We start from the raw sequence: 24,163 nt of genomic DNA, 5'->3' as shown, positions 1-24,163 counted from the left end.
ATAACATCTCTTTAAATACATGATATGAGAGCTATTAGATAAATTGGTCAAATGAGAAGAACTACTTGTTTATTGAAAAAAAATATATTGTATCAAGATGTCTTGGTAAATCTTTATTAATCCAAAAATTTTTTGGAAATTTTGTCAGTGAAAATAAATAGTGAAGTTGCTAAAATTAGTGTCTGATGTGGTAGATACAGCCACATTAAGAAAGCCTAAAGAGTTTTAACTAGTTTTCTCCCCTTTTGTATAGGCTCCTAAGCTAGATACCTAAGTGTTTAGACATTTGAACTCACTAAACGAATAATGAACTTAATCAGGAAGGTTATTTGTAAGGTGGACTCTTACTGGGTAGTAAGAATTTAGCAGGGCCAACTCATTGCAAAACATTTTCACTAGCTAAATGGGTATATTGGCAAATATTTTTTCTTGTCTTTGATAATGCTTCTGAGGGTCTTCCAGTTGGTATCCCTAAAATGGCTTTCTAAAATATTTGACTTGATAGGTCATGAAAAGTACTTTAAGAGAATTCAGAAACAGTGTAAGAATGGGGTTTTGAATTTCCTACTGAAATGTCAGTGATAAATCTTTAAGTCTTGGGAGTACCTAGGAGCATCTTGTCAGTTTGGTTTGGCTTTTGGGCAGATCCTAGCAGTGCTTGAGGACTGTAAATCCTCAGTGAATTTTAGACTATGTATATAGCTTTGTGGCTAAAAACCATTAGAAAACCTCCCTTATTATACTTGGAATCCAGTTTCCTACAGATTTTTATCTAAATAAAAATATACGTAAAAGGGTGCAGACCTATCAAATTGCTGTTAATTTTTCAAGTTGTCTTTATTTGAATATTTGAAAAGATAGTATTTTGTAAAATTTCTCACAATATCTGTATAATCAGAATCTCTATTTCAATTTTAAAACTAATGATGCCATTGTGAATTTTCCCACCTGCTGACCTTGATAATCTGTTTTATTTCATACTGTATGTTCCTAAAGTATCCACTAATTTTTTCATTTAAAAAAAAAACAGAAGAGGAGTTGGCAAAATACATGTTTTAATTGGAATTAAAAAAAAGCAGACTATTTCTTAGTGATTTTAATGCACTGAGGTCTTTATATGAATCTCATCCTATACTTACGAGAGCATTCTCCCAGGATATAGATAAAATCAATGCCTAGAATCAAATAATGATTAAGAATATTTTGGGGTGGGGTGCCTGGGTGGCTCAGTGGGTTAAGCCTCTGCCTTCAGCTCCGGTCATGATCTCAGAGTCCTGGGATTGAGTCCTGCATCAGGCTCTCTGCTTAGCAGAGAGCATACTTTCCACTCTCTCTGCTTGCCTCTCTGCCTACTTGTGATTTCACTCTCTGTGTGTCAAATAAATAAATAAAATCTTGGGGTGCCTGGGTGGCTCAGTGGGTTAAGCCTCTGCCTTCGGCTCAGGTCATGATCCCAGGGTCCTGGGATCGAGCCCCGCATCGGGCTCTCTGCTCCGCGGAGGGCCTGCTTCCTCCTCTCTCTCTCTGCCTGCCTGCCTCTCTGCCTACTTGTGATCTCTATCTGTCAAATAAATAAATAAAATCTTTAAAATAAATAAATAAATAAATAAATAAATAAATAAATACATAAATAAAATCTTTTTAAAAAAAAAAAAGAATTATTTTGGGGCACCTGACTGGCTCAGTCAGTATAGCATGTGACTCTTGATCTCAGGGTTGTAAGTTCAAGCTCCATGTTGGATATAAAGATTACTTAAAAATAAAACCTTAAAAAAATATTGTCAACAATAAATAAACAGCATAAGAGATAGCTAACTAATAATGAATGACTATTTCTCTTGATGAAAGAAGAAAAAAGAGAAGGTAATGTTTTTATTTTAATACTTCTAGCCTAAAATTTGAATAATCTGTATTCCATTCATTTATTGAATTAGAGATGAGATAATGTAAGAAAATTCAGTCTGTCAAAATACTTTGTTTCATAAATCACATAGCTGTGTTGTTTTATTGTAATAGATGTATAGAATAGCTTCTGTAACTAGGTGATATATAAAATATATTTGTAAAGTAAGCAGAATTAGAAGGGAGAGTCAGTGCTAGGAAATGGGCATACTTACTCACTGCTTTTTTGAACCTATGTTCTTTTCTTTGATGAAGTTAAATGGACTTCAGACCTGACCTAATACATTTTAGTAGAAGTGATTTTTTAAAATCATTGCTCAGTCAGTTCTCATTGCATTTTATTCAAGAGTTTATATTTCCTGGGGGAAAAAATTTTTTTTTTCAGTCTTGAGTTATGTGGGTAGATTAGGTTAGATGATGGAGGTAGATCAGTGTTGGTGGAACTTCAACTGAATAGTCAATTAGAGAAGATTGAAATATTGAATTAAAAGCTGTGGATAGGAAAGGAGCCAGAGCTTCTTAAATGTAAGTAGTTTTACTATTCATTTCACATTTACGAAACATACTATATCCTGGATGACAATATGCTGGTGTTACCCTTGTTTTTCTCACAAAACATCAATATGTAGAGGATATTCCCCCATTTTATTATGGTAGAAGCCAAAAGAACTGGTATCAGGTTGGGACTATAAATTTGCCCAAGAGATTTAGGGGAAGGAATCATTTGGTGGTTAGTAGTGGTAGAGATAACGTAAAAATTTTAAGTCACCCAGGGCTTTCAGACTCCCTTGTATAGTTGAAGCTGTGTATCCTGTAAGTGACTGGGAAATCCTCCAGCTCCCAGTATCCTAAATCTTTCTTACTTCGGCTGAAAGACTTGCCCTGATGGAGTTCGGGTTCTCTAGGTTGCCTGCCTTCTGTTACCGGCATCCCATTTCTTCTGGTTTAAAAGAGATGGACAAAGCATCTCCAGTGTCAGGAAAGGAGCTAGAGGCATTCTTTCACATTAATGTTGACTACTTACTTCTGTATGACCTCTTTACATGCTTAAGCACTTGGTTATTTGCTGAAAATGAGACCTTTGTGTCACAAATAAGAGGAAAATGAGACAATATAAAACCAGGGGTTTGTTCTGAGGATCACAAATGGTGATGTGCTGTTTAAATGTGGTTCTGTCTCTTAAAAACAACTACTGGTCAGCATGGGAAGGAGGATGAGCTTACTTATTCTCTTATACAAGTGAAAAGGAAAGGAAGGAAGGACCAAAATGGGAAGGGATGAGTAAGAAACGAAAAGAAAAGAAAGAAAGCACTTTTAAGTCTGATGCATTTTTTTAAGGCTTAGTCATCGAACTACAATAGATGTAAAAAAAAAGTCAGAGCTGTTTGGTGTTCAGTATACTCTGATTGTGTTTAAATCTGTGCTAGTAATTCTAGAAGTAGTGTTCTTGAATTTTTCTTTGCCATTTTCTTCTAATTTAGTCTTATACTCTCAGTCGAAAACAACAAAACCAACATGGTTTTTGAAGGAATTCTCTTTTATGAGTGGTGCATTTTTTGAGCTCCCACTGAGCATATGCTTCTGCAGAACGAATTAAAGTCAACTCCAGCCTGTGTTTGAACCTAGGAGCTTGTTTTCAACCTATTACCCATGGTTTTAAAATTTTTTGAACTTGGTTAAGAATTCATACTTTAATTTTGTTGCCTGAAGGGCTTCTCTCCCCTCTCCAATTTTTGATATTTTACTCTACTAGTAACGGTGTCAAAAGTACTGTGTGGTTTTCCTCTCTTCTACGATGTATTGGAAATACCAAGTAATATTTATGTTATTTTGGAAAGTTATTATTCATTTTGACTCTTATGGCATCATGTATTTACATGTTTAAGATTTATATGCCTTTCATAGTTCTGATCTACATTGTGACAACTATTTTAATAAAACAGTTCTAATAATCTTGGAAGTTTTTAAGTTACATATCCCATGAAAAGTGAGATATGTCTACTTGATGAGCCTTTTTAAAAACTTTAATGTCAAAAAAAAAACTTTAATGTCATTGAAACTATTTTCATAGAAAGTAGAGGAAATTAAAATGTATTCCAAACTGCTTGAGCTTTTAGAATATAAGAATTTTTCTCTTTATTACTGCATGAGAAATTCAGATGGGCATTTAGATTTGATTCAGGCAGATGTGTCTCTTTTTTCCACCTGCCTCATAAATAATTATTTTCACATGGAAAATTGCTATTATAGTTGCTATCACCCTGTGCTTACTTTCGCTTACACAGTATCACGTTTTTAACTTATAATCTCTCTCTGGCTTCAAGAAATACATTCTTTCAAAGGCATGTTTGCTGCATGCTTACTCTGTCCTTAAGCAGTCAGCAGGGAGAGTGTCTTTTATCTCAGTGTCTCCAGTCAATAGTAAACCTGGTGCTTAATAGGTGTATAGAATCTGCAGTGATTGAAGAGGGAAAAAGTCTTTTGCACAATTTTAAATTTCAGCCATTGCTGTTCAACAGATACAAAGTTTCAGTTATGCAAGGTAAGTTCTAGAGATCTGTTCTATGACATTATGCTTATAGTTAACAATAGTGTATTGTGCACTTAGATCTTCATTGAGGCTTGGTCTCATGTTAAGTGTTCTGACCACAATAAAAAACGATATCAAGAAAATTTAATTTTTAAGCATTTTTACATATTTGCCTAAGTACAGTAATGCATTTTTACACAGTTCCACCTAGCTTTTGCCCTGCATGAAATGCAAAAAAGCAGAATCCTAAAAGTAAGGGTCCTGGCTTTATCTTTTCCAGTGACTGCCTGTTCACCTTCTACCTTATCTATATTATGTTATTGGTTTAATTTTGAGTTTTACATTCTCTGACTGAACTGGTCTATGAAACAGATATTTTCAATTCAAAACTAGAGGCAAATGTATAAATGTAAAAGGCATTTGTCCTGTTCCTGAATAAATAGGTTTTGACCTGTATGCAGAATGTCAGCAAACTTAACTTTCACTGTGGCTTTGATTATTTTCAAGGTGAACTTTTATCTCAGTTCAGTTTCTATGAATTTATCTCCTTACTGGTTTGATTGGGATGTGGTGGAGCCTGAAGCATCATGGGCTCTACCTTCTTAGGTCTGGATGCTATTAACGGTGGGGAGGGTCAGCCCAACAAGAATAAATCTTGCATAGGCCCCGTTCTGCAGAGATAATAATGCATATGAGTTTCACCCGATGTGGCTAAATGATAGTGAATCTAAATTTTTTTTTAAAGATTTTATTTATTTATTTGACAGAAGGAGATCACAAGTAGGTAGAAAGGCAGGCTGAGAGAGAGAGAAGAGGAAGCAGGCTCCCTGCTGAGCAGAGAGCCTGATGCGGGGCTTCATCCTAGGACCCTGGGTTCATGACCTGAGCCGAAGGCAGAGGCTTTAACCCACTGAGCCACCCAGGCACCCTGTGAATCTAGATTTTTATTAGTAATTGGAGTACATCTTTTTAGCAATTCTGGGATCTCCTTTTACCTCGTACTTCATGAAGATGACAGGGGGATAATTTGAGAACCAAACTCTTAGAATAAATCTCATGCAGAGTAGCTGTAATTGGTGTTCAAGTGTATCTGTTTGTACAAGCTTCAAAGCTTTGCATCATGGGCAGTCATCATCGCTGCAGGATGGCTCCAGTATTAGCTACCAAAACTACAAATCCTTCTTTTTTCAGGTGTAGGTTAAATCATCGTTTTTCAAACTTTCAAAACGATATTCTATACTAGGTTCTCAATTAATGTTATTTTTAACTTCCATAATAAAATGAATATTGTGCCATATTAAGTCAAGGCAGTGGAACAGACACTCCTTTGTTTCCATGTCTAACCTCTTTTGAAAAAAATCACTGAATTAGATTTTGCATCTGGACTACAAAGGCGGTATCTCTGTCCTGGTTTAGATCCATCGTCTATCCTATATAAAATTTCAGTTTTAGATTCCCATGCCTGTATCAAGTTCCATGTCGATTAGTCAGTGAACGAATACATTCATTCAGCAAATATTTATTGATTGCCTACTATGCGCAAGGAAGTAGGTTAAGTTTATTGGACTCAAAAGTGAATTGAATAGACAAGCTTCCCTGCCCTTGCAGACTTCACACTTTTAACCAGAGCCAGGTTGCTAATTATAGTGAACACTGTGTATCTCTGGATATAGTTTCACAGCATTTAACCTTTGCAGCACCAGCTTTTTAAAACTCTAACCTGTTTCCTTTCTTGATATTTGTAACATCTGTACAAATGATAATAACATGTTCCTCTCGTGTAAATGCCTGCTGGAAAATGCCTTCTGAGCCCTTCATATCGGGAATAAAATAACTGTTCGTATAGCATATGGACTGTTTGCCTTCTGAAAAATAACTTCCCTTGTTCCCCAGAAGCCCGTGGTTGTTTCTTGTATCCTGCTAGCATACATCTCCATTATCCAGCATCTGGAATTAAATTTAGGCAATTGTTGTTTTGCTGAAGTTTTGTTGTTGAATTATTCTCACTGATGTGTTGGTTCTACTATCAAGCCTTTGTAACCGGTGAACAATTATTTGCTTACTCTTATCTGGCCAGAGTTAACCAGCTTGTTTCTAGATAATAAAGTAGTTCTTAGTTCTCTCCATTCTCCAAGAAGACCTGTGCTGTGGAGTATGAAAACAGTACTGAAAATGTTAGTGCGGTTTTTACTTTTGAGCATCAGTTTATACATTATGACCTACATAACAAATGTATTTTATTTACTTCATATATTTTTAGTATGTTCTTCCAAAGTGTGGGATTCACTAGACTAACGATTTTGTATCATGTTATGTTGCTATAGCATTCAAAAGATACTTATTTTACACTTAAGCTTTGTACAATGTAATTTTTTCCTTTTTTGGTTAAAAAACAATTAAATGATAGCATTTCTTTTAGGACCTATCTTCTCTTTTGTTAATTAAAAGACAGAAGGGTAGAAAATATTAACAAAGAGTTCCAAGTGACACATTAGAACACTAAATCTCTTTCTTGAGTATCAGCGAGTTCTTAGAAAAAATAAATACAACAAAACTAAACCACCTGGTAATTGTTCTCTTCATCGAATACAGTTCTTAAAGAAAAAAGTTCAAACCCTTTGTGAATATTGGAGTGATGATCTCCTCTCCTACTACAACAAACAGATAAATTCATAATGTGTTTTAAAAGGCTAGAAGAAATGTGTAAATGTGAACCACATAGGGATCCTTTTATCCAGAAAGCCTTCTTTGGCTTAAATTAAGTGCTGCCTATACACACACACACACACACACACACACACACACACACACACACACACACCATGTTGCTCAATACACTGTAATAACTACATTACATATTCATTACATAGTCCTCATTATACTACACACTCTATATGAGAGCAGGGTTGTGGCTTTATCTTAGAGCCTGGTCAGCCAATCAACGAATGTGAATGTGTGTATGCAAGAGAATTCTGATTAGCCTCTTTAGCTCTGGTTTTGCCTTGTCCTTCACTGGCTTAAGTCATTGTTGCTGTTTTTTAAATTAAGTGAGATCTGTGATCTGTAATCTATGACATATTTTATGTTTTCTTTCTTGAGCTTTAAGTTACTAAAATACTACTTAAATAACAATATTTAATAATGATAAATTAATAATGCTTATTTAAATAAAATGAAGTTTTATTTTAAGAAAAATGCAGCTGTGTATTATTGTGGTGATAACTTCTTTGTTTACTTTTTAAATTAGCTTCTTTAGCTTTTGTATTTAATTCTGACTTTTATCAAAGAAATACATGCACACAGCTAAAAAATAAAATGAAACAGAAGGCTTATTATAATGAAAAATAGCATCCTTTTCCCTCATATCTTCCTGTTACCCAGTCCAGCTATACAGAAGTAACAAGTTTCTGGTATTCATATCCACAATTTATTTTATATATCCATAATTGCAAATGATACATTTATTGCTATTTCTTGATTTATCAACTTTTAAATTGATATAATGAATAATGAATTCATTTCAAATGAATAATGAAAATGGAGAAGCTAGTGGGAGAGAAAAATGTGCAAATAAAAAAAATGAATAAAATCTAAGCTAACATATTCTATAGTTGGTATCTGCATAGGAGGTTTTGGGTCCATACAGAACAGGTAAGTATTTTAGGTCTCCCAAGTTACTTTTAAGAATAACTGTATTATTTATGCTTCCATTACCAGTAAGCAAGAGAGTGCTCATTTTTCGTATTCTTGCCAATACAGTGTAGAATCAGGCATTCAGATGTGTGCTCTTCTGATGGCATGAAGTGATATCTCATTGTTTGTTTGTTTTTTTAACTTGTCTTCCTCATAACTTGTGTCTTCCTCATAACTAATGATATTGAACATTTTAAACTATACTTGATAGCTGTTCTGGCTCCCCCCTCTGAGAAACTGCCTATTCAGGGGTTTTGCTCATTTTTTTATTAGTTTCCTCTGAGTATATATTTTAATATTAATTCCTTGTTGGTTTTAGATCTTCTCTATTTATTTATAAAATTCAGCTATGGTATCATTTATTGAAAAATTCTCATTTGGTTTGGCCAAATCTATCAGGTTTATGCCATACTATTCTAGGTCTTTCTTTCTTTCTTTCTTTCTTTAATTAAATTGTGCTATTCTAAGTCTTATTTCAGAATTGTTTTTTAATTTTTGGTGTCAAAAATAGTCACCTAAGTTTTTCTATTAGCTTTGAAAGGATAGCTTTAATGTTTAAAACTCTTTAATTTCATGGGAATCCAAATTTGTATATGTATAAAATAAGGAGCCAAGTTTATTTTTTGCTATATTCTGAGCTGGTTTTCCTTTGTCTACACAACTCAGCATCAACCTTTTCTTTAACTTTGTGGTATTACCCTTCCTATATATAAAACTCCCATTGATATATGGGTTTGTTTCCAGACTCCATTTCCTTGTCTGCACCTGGCTTTGGCAATAAACCTGATAATTGGTAGAATGGATTCCTTCTCTCTGTCCTTTATTTTTGAAATTTAGTTTGAGCTCTGGCATATACTATTTTTTTTTAAGATTTTATTTATTTATTTGACAGACAGAGATCACAAGTAGGCAGAGTGGCAGGTAGAGAGAGAGGAAGGGAAGCAGGCTCCCCACTGAGCAGAGAGTCCAATGTAGGGCTTGATCCCAGGACCCCGGGACCATGACCTGAGCCAAATGCAGAGGCTTTAACCCACTGAGCCACCCAGGTGCCCCTATAGCATATACTTTTAAAATGTGTTTGTGGATTTTCTTTAAAAATCTAGAATTTATAGATTGACTTAAGAAAATTTCATATCTGTGAAAGTGGGAAGGAGAAATAAGCCAATATAGAATTAGGAAATAATTTAGATTGCTGCCTATTAATAAGAAATCTGGGGTTTTTTTGTGGCATGTATCAGGCAAAAAATTATTATGAAAGAAAGATTAACACAAGGAAAATCAAGAGGGGAGCCTGCTCATGTGCAAAATTTTATCATTAAGAGAAAAATGAACAACAGAAGCAATACAGAAAGACTGCTAGAATGTGAAGAACAGGCATTTGAATTACCTTAATCATTGTGACTTTGACTTACCTTGATAAGTAAAACAATGGTTTCAGGCTATACTTTGCAGAATAATTAAGACTTTGTAGAATACCCCCAAAGTACCTGGGTAAAGAACAGGAGTGGTATTGAGTGTTGGGAGTTCTGATTCAATCAGAATACTTTGTTTTTATCTGTGTAATTAGTTGACCCATCACTAAGATTTCATTGGAAGAAAGGATTTTTAGCCAGAAGTGTTTGGGAACAATTTAAATAATTAGTGAAATGTCTAAATGGCATACGATGTAATCCATCCTTTTCAATGCCTGTTGAAGACATTGCTAATAGATTACAGGACTTCTTCCTGCTAGACTGATTTAATCTCCATGCAGCTTTCCATGTGCTCCATACCAATCCATGAAGTTGGTGTGTCAATCTTAAATTCCGTAATTTTGTTGGTCCTTAAGAACACTTATTTTAGCCTAAGAAAGGTATGAGCTAAATCTTTCAGGTTAAAGAAGGAGACTAGAAAAGAGAGTTGTTAAGTAGGAAATGGGTCTAGGAAATATTCATTCAAATAACTATTAAGGTAATAACCCTTCCACTGCAATTATAAGGAGAAAATGCTTACTACCAATTTGTTAATTGTGGAAAGGCCTACAAAACTCATTAAGTCTGTGTTGAAGAGGCAATTGAAATCAGTCATGTTTTCAGTTGGGAATCTTGAGACATAAATAATTGCATTCTATAAATTATAAAATTTAATCACCGAAAGTTTAAACCTGCCAAATCAATGGAAGAGTGGAAATAAAATCTGCATCTGTTAGAAATGCATCTCATGCTGTCTCTGAGGTCCTTGCTTTGGTCCAAACAATGGATTTGAACTTTTCAAAATTAAAATGTAGAAAAGCATTTTCATACACATTTGAAGAGTTCCAAAGCAATGAATACATTAACAATTATCTTTATTTGAGATTGAGTATGTTTTATGTTCTATGAAGTCATTGAACTAATTGTGACATAAATTTAAAATTAATTTTTAAAGCAGTGACGGTTATTTTTTTTCTGTTAACAGGGCTTTTCTAATGTGATGCTGGGATTGAGTTTACCTAGGACTCCGTATCAAGGTTGATTCAAAAGTCTTGTGGAAGATTTGGGAGAAATTCGTAAGTGGCCTTCTCATAATAATTCTTTTTGGTTCATTGTGCTTTTGTCTGTTTTTCTAGTGTTTATTTTATTCTTTAATTTTTTGGTTAGGTGTCTTTGCCTAAATGTTAAAAAAAGTTATCAGTGAACCACAGAGACTTGTCAAGTATGACTATGGAAATATTTACCACTGTCTCTTCTCTTGCTGTTGCCATTTCACTCGTTGCTGTGCTTTCCCTTCCTATGAAACTTGGTTTCTTTTTTTTTTTTCTTTTAGTTATTACGAGTTTATGCAGAAGATGAATTTGGTTTTGAAATATTGAAAGGAAATGATTAGTCAAGAAAAGCTCTTGGATTATTTTTGGTTATCATTATGTGGGTATTTTTTTTAATATACTAATGTTTTCAGTATTACTTTATTAAGATTGAGTTGCTATTGAGGTTTTTTGGGGAGTCTAGAAATGCCAAAAAATAAATAGAATAATGTACTGGTAATGATTTTTTTTTGGAAACTTTATTTTTCTTAAAACCTTTTTGAGATCCAGCATGTCAGCTGTTTAGAAAGAATTTGTTTTTGTTTGTTTCTTTGTTTTTAATGTGTACTTCTTTAAATCTGATGGGAGTTATCCTTGATGTTTGTGGTGTCAATTTAGAGAATGTTAAATCCGTTGTTTGGTATAAAGCAAAGGTCACAGACCTGACATGAGTTACATTTCTAAGAGATGTAGATTTATTTCCCACTCTTATACAATATATAATGTTTCTATAAGTAATTTTTTCAGTGTCACCACTAAACTATGGTGTCAATTAAGCAGTATGTGATAACTGGCCAAATCTGTAAAAATCTAATTATAAAAAGAAAACTAAAAGAAATTTTAAGTGAGAAGTTTATATCATGTCATTTCTCATCCTAGACTTAACCTCAAAGAGAAGGGAAACATGGTATCTGGTTTCTTCTGAATTACTTTTTATTTCTTTCCTACCCCATCCCAGAATTCTTTATCAAAGGGTTTCACAGAAAATGTGGGACAGGTCTCAGAATCCTCATTGTTCTGCCTGTATTGCTCTACCCATTTCTAAAACTTTCTCCAGAAAGCGGTTCCTTATCTTACCTAAGAGTTATTTTTTCAGTGTGCTTGAATTATATAGCCAAATATTTCTTAGGCATTTTCCCTACTATTTTGCTCGTGGACTTCTTGTTTTGTACCAACTTTATTATTTTGCCAGATATAGAAAGAAAATGATTATGCATTTATTTAGGATTTAAGATTTTTAAAGCACTTTAGCAACTTTTTATTCATTTTACTTTTTCACTAAACTCATTAATTTTACTCTTGCATTGCTTATGACATAAGGATGACCTTATTATCCTTTGTTTATTAAGTGGAAATACTAAAACACAAAGAATTTAAATGATTTGGGAAAATTAATATAGCTTGTTGTGGTTTTATAGTTAATAATAAATAATAAACAATTAGGTAATAATAGAATATCTACTAAGGCCCAATCTTTCTTTTTTTTCTGGGTTAAGTAATGTATGCTTACTATAGACAATGGCTTTGTTGATATATTCCATCTTTGTAAGATCTTTTAATATTTAAATCCTCATTTTTTGAGTAATAGGACATTTGTTTTAATAATAGTAGGCAGATTTAAGACATGTAAGTGGGAGTTACCTGACAATGAACATCATGGAACCATGAAAGAAATAATTTTTGGAAAATAGAGTCTTTTTCCCAGAAGGGAAACATAATTGTGTTTTAAGTTAGTTCTCAAAACTGCTTCTGGAACTTGCTAATTAGACTTTTTCTAGGCATATACTTTTAGTAGTTTTTATATTTTTAAATGAAGACCAGCCACATTGGTGGAAATAATGCATATGCAAAATGGCAATGGTTCATCTTAATGAAAAAATACATTCTGAAAAAGTGTTGGGTTTTTTTTTTTTTTCCTTTGGGAATATATAAAATTATGGACCCTAGAGCTGGAGGTATTATGACAAGAGAAGAGTGGAATGATGGAGAGGCAAGGATTGGGAAGTCAGGTAGATAGGGCTTTGCATCCCTCTGGCCATATGCTAGCATTTTTAATCAACTTTGGTTAATTTCCTTAAATTGTTGCATATCAGTTTTCAAACTGTAAAAGCGGGACAGAAATAACAGTTTGTTGGATTATAGTAAAAAAAAAATAGCACATAATACATTACTATTTTCAAGAAATACTTGTTTTTTTTCCTTCAGTTTCCACTGTTGTGTTCCCTCCCCTCGCCCCAAATCCCTAAAGAGAATACTTGGTTGAGTCTTCCTCTTTTAAGCAATTTGTTTAGGATTATCCCCATTATCTCCCAGAGAGGTTAAATAACTTACCCTAGCCTCTACTTCTAAAATGGTAACTAAAATGTTGTATCATATAACTTACAACTGAGGCCCATTGTGTGTATGGGTCAGTGGGTAGTTGGCTGAGTGCGGGTGTATATGTGTGTGTCTTACATCATCATAGTCACAATTATTTTCAGAGTTTCCGTCATAAGACTATTAAATGCAATTAAGATGTAAGTTTTAGTTACTTCAGTGTATTAGAAATAAACTTTATTCTCACACTTAGAGAAATTGCTATAAGCTTCATAAATACTTGCTGAAAATTAAGCATCATACATCACAATTTATTTGCTCAAATTTTTAAGTTACTGAAAAGTAGTAAATGGACCAAAAAGGAAGTTGATTTGGCTGACGAGGGTCTGGGTCAGTGATTCCTACTCATGGCATGCTGACATTCCTTAGCAAAAAATAGAGTGAACAAAATTGCAGATATATAGGCTATATTTGAGAACGGAGGCTTGGAAGTCACATTGCCTAGATTTGAATCATGGGTGCAGTACAAACTTACTGTATGTGAAACCTTGGACAAACCATTTAAACTCTCTAACCCTTAATTTCTGAATCTAGAATATGGAGATAATAGTACTCCTTCACAGAATAGGCCTGGGAATTACATGTATATATTCATACAAAGGGCATAGCAAACATTAAAAAAATTTTTTTCATGCTGGCTAACCCAAGGCTAAAATGCAACCTACCCTGGTATTTTATACTTTCCAGAATCTGCCAAAACCCAAATACTAACTTTTTCTCTCCATTGTTCTGATATAGATGCCTTGAATCGCTGGCCTTACACTTGCCCACTTTTTTTGTCAGTTCACATTCTATAGTTTTTCCCTTTATCTATCTCTTTAAAGCATGTTTACATCTCTACCTCTTCCACTGTAATTGTCCTGTTCCTTTCCTCCTTTTCACCCAGCCCAGGACTTTTCCTGCATGGTATCATACCTTTCTACCAATTTCATCAGTGTCCTTAGCTTTGTGGGAAATATAAGGATTAATATTGTACTGAATATATGGTCTTCAGAGTAAATGTAATTTGATAAACATATATATTTGTAAGATAGTGAGCCAGGTAAGAAGAAAATATGAAATGTTTAGATTTCACCCAAAATACTGATTTTTCTAATATGCAGAGGTCCCTTTTAATCTCTTGCCTGTCGATCACATCAGTATTGAGGAACTGTGCTTTCTTGGCATTCGGTAGGTCTGGATGCTGGTCTGGTACTGGCTCTTTTGTAGAATAGCTGTTTGGATTAGTTAAAATACTCTTAAAGAATCTGAGCTTGCAGAATCTATTCTACTAACCTATCACACTAGTTTTCTATTATTCTTCTTCAATGTTCTTACAGTATTGTAAAGGGCAGAATTATATGGAAGCATCTATATATATGAACACATATTTGGGGTGTTTTGCTTTGCAATGTTGAATCCTCTAGAAATATAATACATTTGGTCTCCAGAAAAATGGGTTGAGAAGTATATATCTGCAAATATTAGAACATTTTAAAATAAATTTGTATTAAACTGTCATTCCAAATTTCACTCTTACTGATTTTACTGTGATCATAGAACCTGGGCAGAAAAACAGCATTATATTTTAAAAAGGTGGAAACTTATTTCTATTAAAAAAAAAAAGAGAGTTTATATTTATAATTTTAAGTTTGTGGTTTGGAGTGATCCGCCAGTAAAGTTTCTGATACCATTATACACAACAGCAAAATATGGATTTTAACTGGCTTGCTTTTCAATTCAACTGAACATTAAGTACATTTTTAATGGTCTTATTTGCTGGGAAGAATACCATTACAATAATCTGCTTTTTACAGCCCATATCAGATATGAACCAGCATCACTTATTACAAAGTTTGTGCTTTGGGAGACATTTTCACGGCATCTATTGGTCTTGCCCCTCATTTCTTGGAATTAGTCTTTAATGATTATCATTTTCCAAAATGAGTTGTTGCTCAAACCTGCTGATTGTTTTGTGGTTAAAATCTGATCCAGCAGCTATATTTAAAAATGTCATACAAATTTGTAAGGAAAGGTCCACTGAAACTACTGTTACGTTAGTAATTGTGTGAAAATGTTGTAGAAGAAATGTGTTGCAGCTTGATTTTTTTTTTTTTTTTAGTTTTTTTTCCCCCTGTATTATATCTGTGGGGTGAATAAAAAACCCTCATTTTTAACTATTGGCAATTCCAGTTTTCACTATTGTTTGCTGGAGAACAGAGGACTATTACTGTAGGTGTCATGTAAAATAAAATTGGAGGCTGAAGCCTTCTTTGAGCTGTCAGCCTTATTAAGGAGCTCTTCATGTGTTGAACCCAGCACCCGGCATTGTATAAGTGATGCATGGGAAAGCCTGGGGAGACCTTTCTCTCTCTTCACCGTGGCTTTATTAGGTCTGGCTCTCATGTTCGCTGTTGCTCTGCCTTATCCAACTTTCTAGCTGCGACTCACAGCACAGTAGGTCTAATATAGATTGACGCCTTTGCCTCAAGACTGATTGAAACTTGTGTCTCAGAGTTGCTAATGCTCACTGAACCATTTTATTGAAGATAAAGTAAATAAAATAGATTGCCATATGAGAATTCTCTGAAATCAAATGGAATAATTTGGCAGGTTTAAGCCCATGAAGGCAAAGAGGTGAAACAGATGTGAATACTTTTTATGTTCAGTATATCAAGGGATAAATATTCTTGTTATATTGGACCTAAATATTCATTTTTGTCCCTACAATTAAATGTCAACCATAATTCTCAATTGCCATATTATTTTTGGTCTTAAGCAATGGGTCCTCTGTAAGAAAGTGATGTGAATAAAAACTTTTGAGACTACAATATTGTGATGATTTTTTCTTTGCCTTTTTCTGCTTAAGCACATGGATCAGTAGCCTCAGAGAATTTAATAAACAACACAAATGAATGGATTTGCCAAAGTGCACTCTAGAATCTTAAGATTGGAAAATAACAGTAAACCTTAGCCTACTAAAATATGCTAGTAATCTTGAGTATTTTATTTATTAATTAAGCGTGTGTGTTCACATGAGAGCAACCTTTTTTTGGAAACAGTCTTTTGAAGTTTTTTTTTCTTTTACATAACTATTAGGTTTATATAAAGAATTTAAAAATATGTGTTTTGTGTATATTATCATCTGAAATAATTTGGGAGGAAAAAAGAAGTTCAAGTGACCTTAGCATCTTGAATTCTGTGAAATTATAATGACAATAATATATGATAGCATATAATATATTATTGACATATTTAATCTGTAAATTACAAGGATCTGAGCACTTCCCTAAAGATATGTGAAAAGTCTGATGCAGACAAATGAAGATCTCTTATTTGATTGCCTAGATCAGATTAAAAGTAAATATTTACAGAAGAAAGATCAATAAAAGGGTTTTGTTGGAAAAGTTTCTGAATTTGCTAATTAAATATAGCGCTTCTCTTCAGCCTTATAAAGAATCTGTCACATAATACTTTCACATAAATACTTATTTCACATAAATACTTTCTTCTGTAATTTCTCTTGTGTTTTTTCCAAATGCAAAATAGTTTTAGTTTATACCCCTCTTGAATGATAGTTCATTTTAAAAATTTGCTGATACATTTTATTCATTTAATTCTTTGATAATGGTTTATGCTTATTTTTTAGTTATATCCATTAAATACATTTTTCTTGTCTCCAGGTACCCAATAGACCATCAGTTCTCACAGCTATGAACTATTTATGTTATAACGATTTCAACTAGCTCTGTCATCAATTAGATACAACACATGCATTTTATTCTCATCTAAACAATGAGCCATCTTAAATATTTGACAGTCTTTTTTACCATTATACATAGCGTTATCTATCAAGAATCACAATTAACATATAATGTATTATTAGCCCCAGGGGTACAGGTCTGTGAATCACCAGGTTTACACACTTCACTCACCATAGCACACACCCTCCCCAATTTCCACAACCCTCTACCCTCTCCATACACCCCCCTACCAGAATCCTCAGTTCCTTTTGTGAGATTAAAAGTCTTTTATGGTTTGTCTCTCCCCAATCCCATCTTGTTTCATTTAAGGAATCTCTAGTTCTTAACCATAAATTTGACCCTTTTTCCTCCAGAGAATTCGGTCAGTCTCAGGGTTTGGAGTATCTCCGACAGCTTGCAAGGCTGGGCAGCAATAAGCATGCTTCATGTTTTCTTGTGAGTGAACTGGAAGAGAAGTTTTACTCACATTTCAGTTTTTTTTTTTGTAGTGTGTCTGGAAGTATAGTTATTCAGTATTAAGTAATGTTATATTCTTAGTGTTCAAGTGCCGTTTGTTTTATATTTATCTTCCTTGTTATATTCTTTACATATTTCTCTCTGGCTATTCAGAAATGTTGAAGTCCATTCCTCTGTCCAGAACTACATCCAGTTGACTCTGGTCTCCAACCATTGATCTCCTTTGAGATTTTGGTTTTCAATGTGAACCTGCCTTCAGAAACTTGTGTGTTAAGAAATGCTATCTTGAAATGAGAAGAGCATTATTCTGAGACGCTGAGAAGCCTTAGTCCCGTTAACAGTATATGCTAGACATTTGGCAATATGCCTGACTACAGATAAGAGGAACTTAAGTGGAAGAAGTCCATCTGATAAGTCCATTCCTGATCTCACCCTTGATTTCTTTCTACCTCCTCACTGGTTATCCTTTATTCCTGCTTTGCCTTCACACTTAATTCTGCTTTTCAGAATACTTTATTGTCTCTGTGCATTACTTAGTTTTGGGAAAATGTGTGCTTGTATGCTTTTGGGGTTAATGTCTATTCCCCTCAGACAGCTCCCTGGGCTCTATGTGATGGTGATGATGTTGTTGTTGATCATGATGACATTGTTACTACTACTACTACTACTACTACTACTACTATTGCTACTGTTACCGCCTGCCATTTATTATTTAGTTCCAAGTACTCTTCTAAGCATTCACTAGCATTAACTCATTTAATACAACCTATAAATTAACTACTAATGAGGTAGAGATCATTATTGTCCCCAATTTATAGATGAATGAGGGGGCCCAGAAAGATTAAATAATTTGCTCAGTGTTTTACAGTTCTTGTGTTGCACAGCTAAGATGTGAACTAAGGCACACTAGGTCCAAAACTCCAATGCTCTATTTCCAGGACTGTTGAACAGTACTTCTTTTCTTGTAGTTCTACTTGTGGCCCAAAATGTACTATGTATTTAAACATAAAGAGGTTTATTGGCCAGTTTATCACTTGGTATATTCATTGTTATATTGGTATATTCATAGTCTAAATGAGTTAACTTCTGAATTATTGGATATATTTTAAAATAAATCACCTTTCTTCTTTCAGTTGCAAGGAATTGCTTCATAATTACTTTAAAATTTTATGTGGCTGACCATGCAATCTGAAACCTTGTTTTTGTTTTCACTGTAGTTCATATATATATATAATGTTATATATATAACATTGTATAGTTCATATATATGTAATTCATATATATATATAATGTTCATATATAATTATAACAAAGGTATTTAATTAACTTAGAGCTTAATTAAAACCTAAGGCCAAAATCTTGATAAATATGCACCTTCTAGCCAATGACCATTTTATACATCATCCAGGACACTTTTGAGGATAAGAAGGATGCTATTATTATTTATCCTAGATAACAAGTATCCGTTGGAATTGTCTTCGGGTGAGAAAGTATGGTCAATCTGCTTGAAGCAGACACTGTTGGTTCCTGCTCCAGCTTCTTTTCTTCTCTGCCAGTAGAGCCCTGATGTTATTGAGATAAGCTTCGTTTTTCCACATAGCATATACTTCATGAGAAACTGACCCTATTCCCAGGTCCAACAGGTAGATACTAACTAGTTTTGATCAATTATGGTAATTCCATTCCCTTGTCAGAAATTGTTTGTTTATATTCAATTATTAAAATAATAAATATTAAACAATGTTAAATGACTTCATTAATAAATAAATTTGGTATTTAATTAACTTACTATATCTAGAGCTCTCCTTACCTCTTATTCAAGTGAGATAGTAACTTTCCTTTTTGTTTAATACTTTTTAATTTAGATTTTTCATTACTTAAACCTGCAAATATTCTAATATATTCATCTTAATCATTATTTGAAGAGCTGTACCCTTACCAGTCTTACACTTCACAGGGATCTCTATTTGCATAATATAGGATCAGCTTAGTGAGGTAGACTGAGGAGCTCATGGGGCAAACAGGGATGGGGTTTACCTCTCAACAGTTCAAAAAGGTTATTAAAGGAATAGAAAAGTGGTTTCTGTGTTTTGTTTTCAGAAAATAATTTAAGAATATAAAAGGATTACATAATAGCTATTTACACTATTAAATGGCACAGCAACGCTCCTAGAAATTTTTGAGAAGTTTTCTTACAGGAAAGCTTATTCCAATTTTTTCAGTATCTATCCCTACACCCCTTCCTTGCACCACCCCCCCACCCCCGATTCCCTCCTCCACATATACTCACACAGATGAGACTTCACTCTTGGTGGGATTTTGAAGGGAATGGAAAAGAGATTTAAACTACCATTCTCCCCTCACCCCCCATCTGAAGATAGCTGCTGCTCTGGCTCAACTTCTTGTTGTCTTGTTACAAATTAGGTGATTAGATATATGGATTCTTATGTTTCCTTGTATCACAGATAAGGAATCAACCTAACTAACCATGGCAAAGGAAACTAGTTAGATAAATTATATCATATCTCAACAGTGTACTAACAAAGAATATTGAGGTAAGTTAGTAATGCATTTTGTACAGCACTATTTCAGAAACATAGGCCTTAATTTAGGAGGACTTCCATAAGATGATGTCATGGGAAGATCCTGAACTCCACTCCTCCCGGGGATACTCCAAATCTGTAGCTACTCGTGGATTATTTACCTCTGAGAAGGATCTGAAAACTAGATGAGTTACTTCTTCACAATGAGGGATAAAAATACCACATCAAGATAGGAGAGGTACATATACCGTCTTACCCCCACCTCCCCTGGTATAGTGACATCCAGTAGAGATGGATTTCACCAGTCTGGTGCTTCCCCCAGAGGACTGAAAAGTTGGGGCTCAGCCACACCAAGCCCTGGGATCGCACAGGAGAGATGAGCCCCCAAAATGTCTGGCTTACTAAACCAATAGGGCTGATGTCAAAGGGACCCAGAGTGTTGAAGGAAACTGAGAGTCCCCTTTTAAAGAGCTATGTATAGTCTCATTTGCCCTAAGACCTAGAAAAACTACCAAAAAAAGTTTGAAAAGTGCTAAGCTGTATATGAAGGACATTTATTTGCCTATCTAAAAGCATCTGGCTGGCTGAGTCAGTGGAGCATGCAACTCTTGATCTTGCAGTTGAGGGTTAGAGCCGCACTTTGGTTATAGAGATTGCACAAAAATAAAATCCTTAAAGAATCTGCAGGAGGGGGAGAGTGCTGAAACTCTCTTCAGAGACCAAGACACTGGTGAATGTCAGTGTTAACACTCTCCACCAGCCTTGCTAGCTTAAGTGAATGAACTTGAATGTGGCACCATTCTGCTCCCTTGCTGAAGCCAGAGAGTCCAGACAGTCACAGCACTCTCCCATGCCCTCGCTGGGGCTGGTGAGTGCTAGCAGCCCATGGCATTCATCTGCTCCTAGCTTAGAGCTGTGCACAGATAAGATACTAACCTGTTATATTCCAGAAACCATGGGTTAATACAGTCAAGACATTTTCTTCCTGCCTTTATGAAGCTAGCAAGTGTGCCCTAACCCCCACCCTCTCTAGCTACTTAGCTAAAGCCAGCCAGTGTATACAGATCAAGGTGCCCCTTGATCACCTATTCCTGTGGCTAAAGCAGCTGCATTCCCAGGGTCCATAGAAAGGTAATAATTGGAAAGACATTTCTTGGTAGGCCACCAGCCCAGAGCACTGCACTGAAACATAATCCCAATCTTCCTGTGATAAAGGCCTATTTCCTTAGCCTGTACTTCAGCCTGAGGGTCAGACTTAAGGTTTCTCAAGAACTAGAGTCCAAGAAGACACACCCAGGGAACATAAGAAGGGAGACACCATCCTTGTATACATTTTTAGCCTTCCTACAATTCAACAAGACCTCCCAGGAAACTTATAGGCTCATCTGGAACTCTTACTTTTGCAACTGTCACCCCAGGGATAGCTCTGTGTATTCTGGGACAGAGGCCAGAAGAGATTAAGATTGTGGCCCTACAGGACTATATTTAATTTCCATACTTCAGAAAATGCTGCTTGAGGGGCTGGCTTCCAGTCAGCCCAAAACTAGGAACTAAATGAAATTCCTCCTTTTGAAAGTCTGACAGGTCTTGGCACACCCTCAACAATGGGAACATACCAGAATGAATCAGGCGGTCTAGACAACCACAGAGTTTCAAGAGACCACCAACCTAGTGCAAGGTTGAAGAGAAGATTTATCACCAACACAAGACCACTCCTTTAAAACTAACTAACACCTAATACATGGAAAGAAACACAGAGAGTCAGGCAAAGTAAAGACACAAAAAAGTATGTAACAAATGAAAGAATGAGATGAAACCTCAGGAAAAGGCCTTCATGGTATGGAGATAAGTAACCTGCCTGATAAAGAATTCAAAGTAACGGTGATATAGATGATCGCTGAACTGAACTCCAGTTCAGTGAATGGATAAACACAGTGAGAAGTTCAACAGTGAGACACAAAGTTTAAAGAAATACTGAATAGAAGTCACAGAGCTGAAAAATACAATAACCAAAGTGAAAAATACCTTAGAGGGGGGCAACAGCAGTCTGGATAGTGTAGAAAAATGAATTAGCAAGCTGAAAGACAAAACAGCAGATCTTACCCAGACAGAGCAGCAAAAAGAAAAAAAGAATTTTAAAAAATAAAGACAACTTAAGGGACCTGTTGGACAGCATCAAGCAGAATAAAATCTACATTATAGGAGTCTCAGAAGAGGAGAGTGAGAGAGAAAGACAGGCAGTTGGCTTATTTGAAGAAGAAATGGCTGAACACTTCCCTATGAAGGAAGCAAACATCCAGGTTCAGGAAGCCCAGGGAGTTCCAAATAAGAGGAACCCAGAGATTCACACCAAAGCACATGATTATTAAAATGTCAAATGTAAAGATAAAGAGAGAATCTTTTAAGCAGCAAGAGAAAAACAAATTGTCACATCCAAAGGAATCCCCATAAGGCTATCACCAGATGTCTTAGAAACTTGAAGGCCAGAAGGATGTGGTTTTACCAATTCAAAGTACTGAAAAGAAAAAACTTCCAATCAATGACACCCTACCTAGCAAGACTATCCTTCAGATTTGAAGGAGAGATAAAGAGTTCCTCAGACAAGAAAGATCTAGCTAAAGAAATTCATCACTACTAAATAAGTCTTCTAAGACTATTAAAGGGACTTTTAAGCTGAAAAGAAAAGGCACTAAATAATACAAAGAGAACATAATGAAAGTAAAAATCTCACTGGAAAAGGAAGGAAATAATAAAGATCAGAGTAGAAATACATGAAAAAGATAATATAAAAGATCAGTGAAACTAAGGGCTCGTTCTTGAGAAGATTAAATTAATGAACATTGAGCTAGAATCACCAGTGAAAGAGAAAGGGTTTAAATAAATAAAATTGGGAGTGAAGGAGGATAGCATAGAACTGCCAGGGATCATAAGAGACTGCCAAAACAATTATATACCAACAAATTGGACAATCCAGAAGAACTGAATAAATTCCTAGAAACTTACCTTCTTCCAGGATTGAATCATGAAGAGATAGAAAACTGAATACACTAGCAAGGAAATGGTATTAATATCGGTATGGTACTAGTAATCAAAAACTTAATAACAAACAAAAATCCAGGAGCAGATAGCTTCATTGGTGAATTGTACCAAATATTTAAAGATTTACCTATTCTCAAACTCTTCCAAAAATTAAAGAGAGGGGAATGCTTCCAAACTTATTTTAAGAAATCAACATTACCTTGATACCAAAATCAAACAAGTACACCACACAAAGAAAATTACAGGCCAATATTCTGGATATACATAGATGGCAAAAGCCTTACAAAATATTAGCAAACTGGATTCAGTGAATATTAAAGAGATCATATACCATGATCAAGTGGAATGCATTCCAGGGAATGTAAGAATCATTCAACATCCACAAATCAATCAAAGTGATATACCACATAAACAAAATGAAGGATAAAAATATGGTCATTTCAATAGATGCTTAAAAAGCATTTGACAAATTTCACTATCCATTTATAATAAAGCTCTCAATAAAATGATTATAGAGAAAATGTACCCCAACATAAGGACATATATGACAAGCCCAAAGCTATTGTCAGAGTTAATGGTAAAAGGCTAGGGGCGCCTGGGTAGCTCAGTGAGTTAAAGCCTCTGCCTTCGGCTTAGGTTATGATCCCAGGGTCCTGGGATGGAGCCCTGCATCAGGATCTCTGCTCAACGGGGAGCCTGTTCCCCCCTCTTCTCTCCGCCTGCCTCTCTGCCTACTTGTGATCTCTATCAAATAAATAAAATCTTTTTAAAAAAATGGTAAAAAGGCTAAAGTTTTTTCTAAGATCAGGCAAAAGACAAGATGCCCCTTTCCCCACTTTTATTCAACATGGTACTGGAAATCCTAGCCATAGTAATTAGCAAGAAAAAGAAATAAAGGGCATACAAATTAGAAAGGAAAAAGTAAAACTGTCACTATTTGCACATGACATGTAACCATATATAGACAACCCTAAAGACTCCACCAATAGTATTATCTGATGAAGTGTTAATATCCAAAATCTATAAAGAACTTAGCAAATTCAGCACTCCAAAACCAAATAATCCAGTTAAGAAATGGGCAGACAACACGAATAGACATTTTTCCAAAGAAGACATACAGATGGCTAACAGATACATGAAAAAAATGCTCAACATCACTAGCTATCAAAGAAATACAAATCAAAAGTACAATGAGATATTACCTCACACCTGTTAGAATGGCTAAAATCGACAACACAGGAAAAAACAGATGTTGGCGAGGATGCTGAGAAAGGGGAACCCTCCTACACTGTTGGTGGGAATGCAAACTGATGCAGCCATTCTGAAAAACAGTATGGAG

At 34.8% G+C, this 24,163-nt stretch overlaps 1 protein-coding gene across 12 annotated transcripts in view; it reads left to right on the top strand.

Annotated features, from left to right (window-relative positions):
* FOXP2 (forkhead box P2) overlaps nucleotides 1-24,163 on the top strand; it is a 544,701-nt gene that overhangs the window by 150,556 nt on the left and 369,982 nt on the right. For all 12 annotated transcript variants that reach the window (XM_032305207.1, XM_032305212.1, XM_032305203.1 and 9 more), the window contains one exon: nucleotides 10,562-10,652. The gene's annotated coding sequence lies outside the window, so the exon portion shown is untranslated. The remainder of the gene's footprint in view (nucleotides 1-10,561; nucleotides 10,653-24,163) is intronic.

Source organism: Mustela erminea, chromosome 11, assembly GCF_009829155.1.
Source record: "Mustela erminea isolate mMusErm1 chromosome 11, mMusErm1.Pri, whole genome shotgun sequence".
Classification (NCBI taxonomy): domain Eukaryota; kingdom Metazoa; phylum Chordata; class Mammalia; order Carnivora; family Mustelidae; genus Mustela; species Mustela erminea.
The sequence above is the reverse complement of the archived record's forward strand: the minus strand, read 5'-3'. Positions and strand labels throughout refer to the sequence as shown.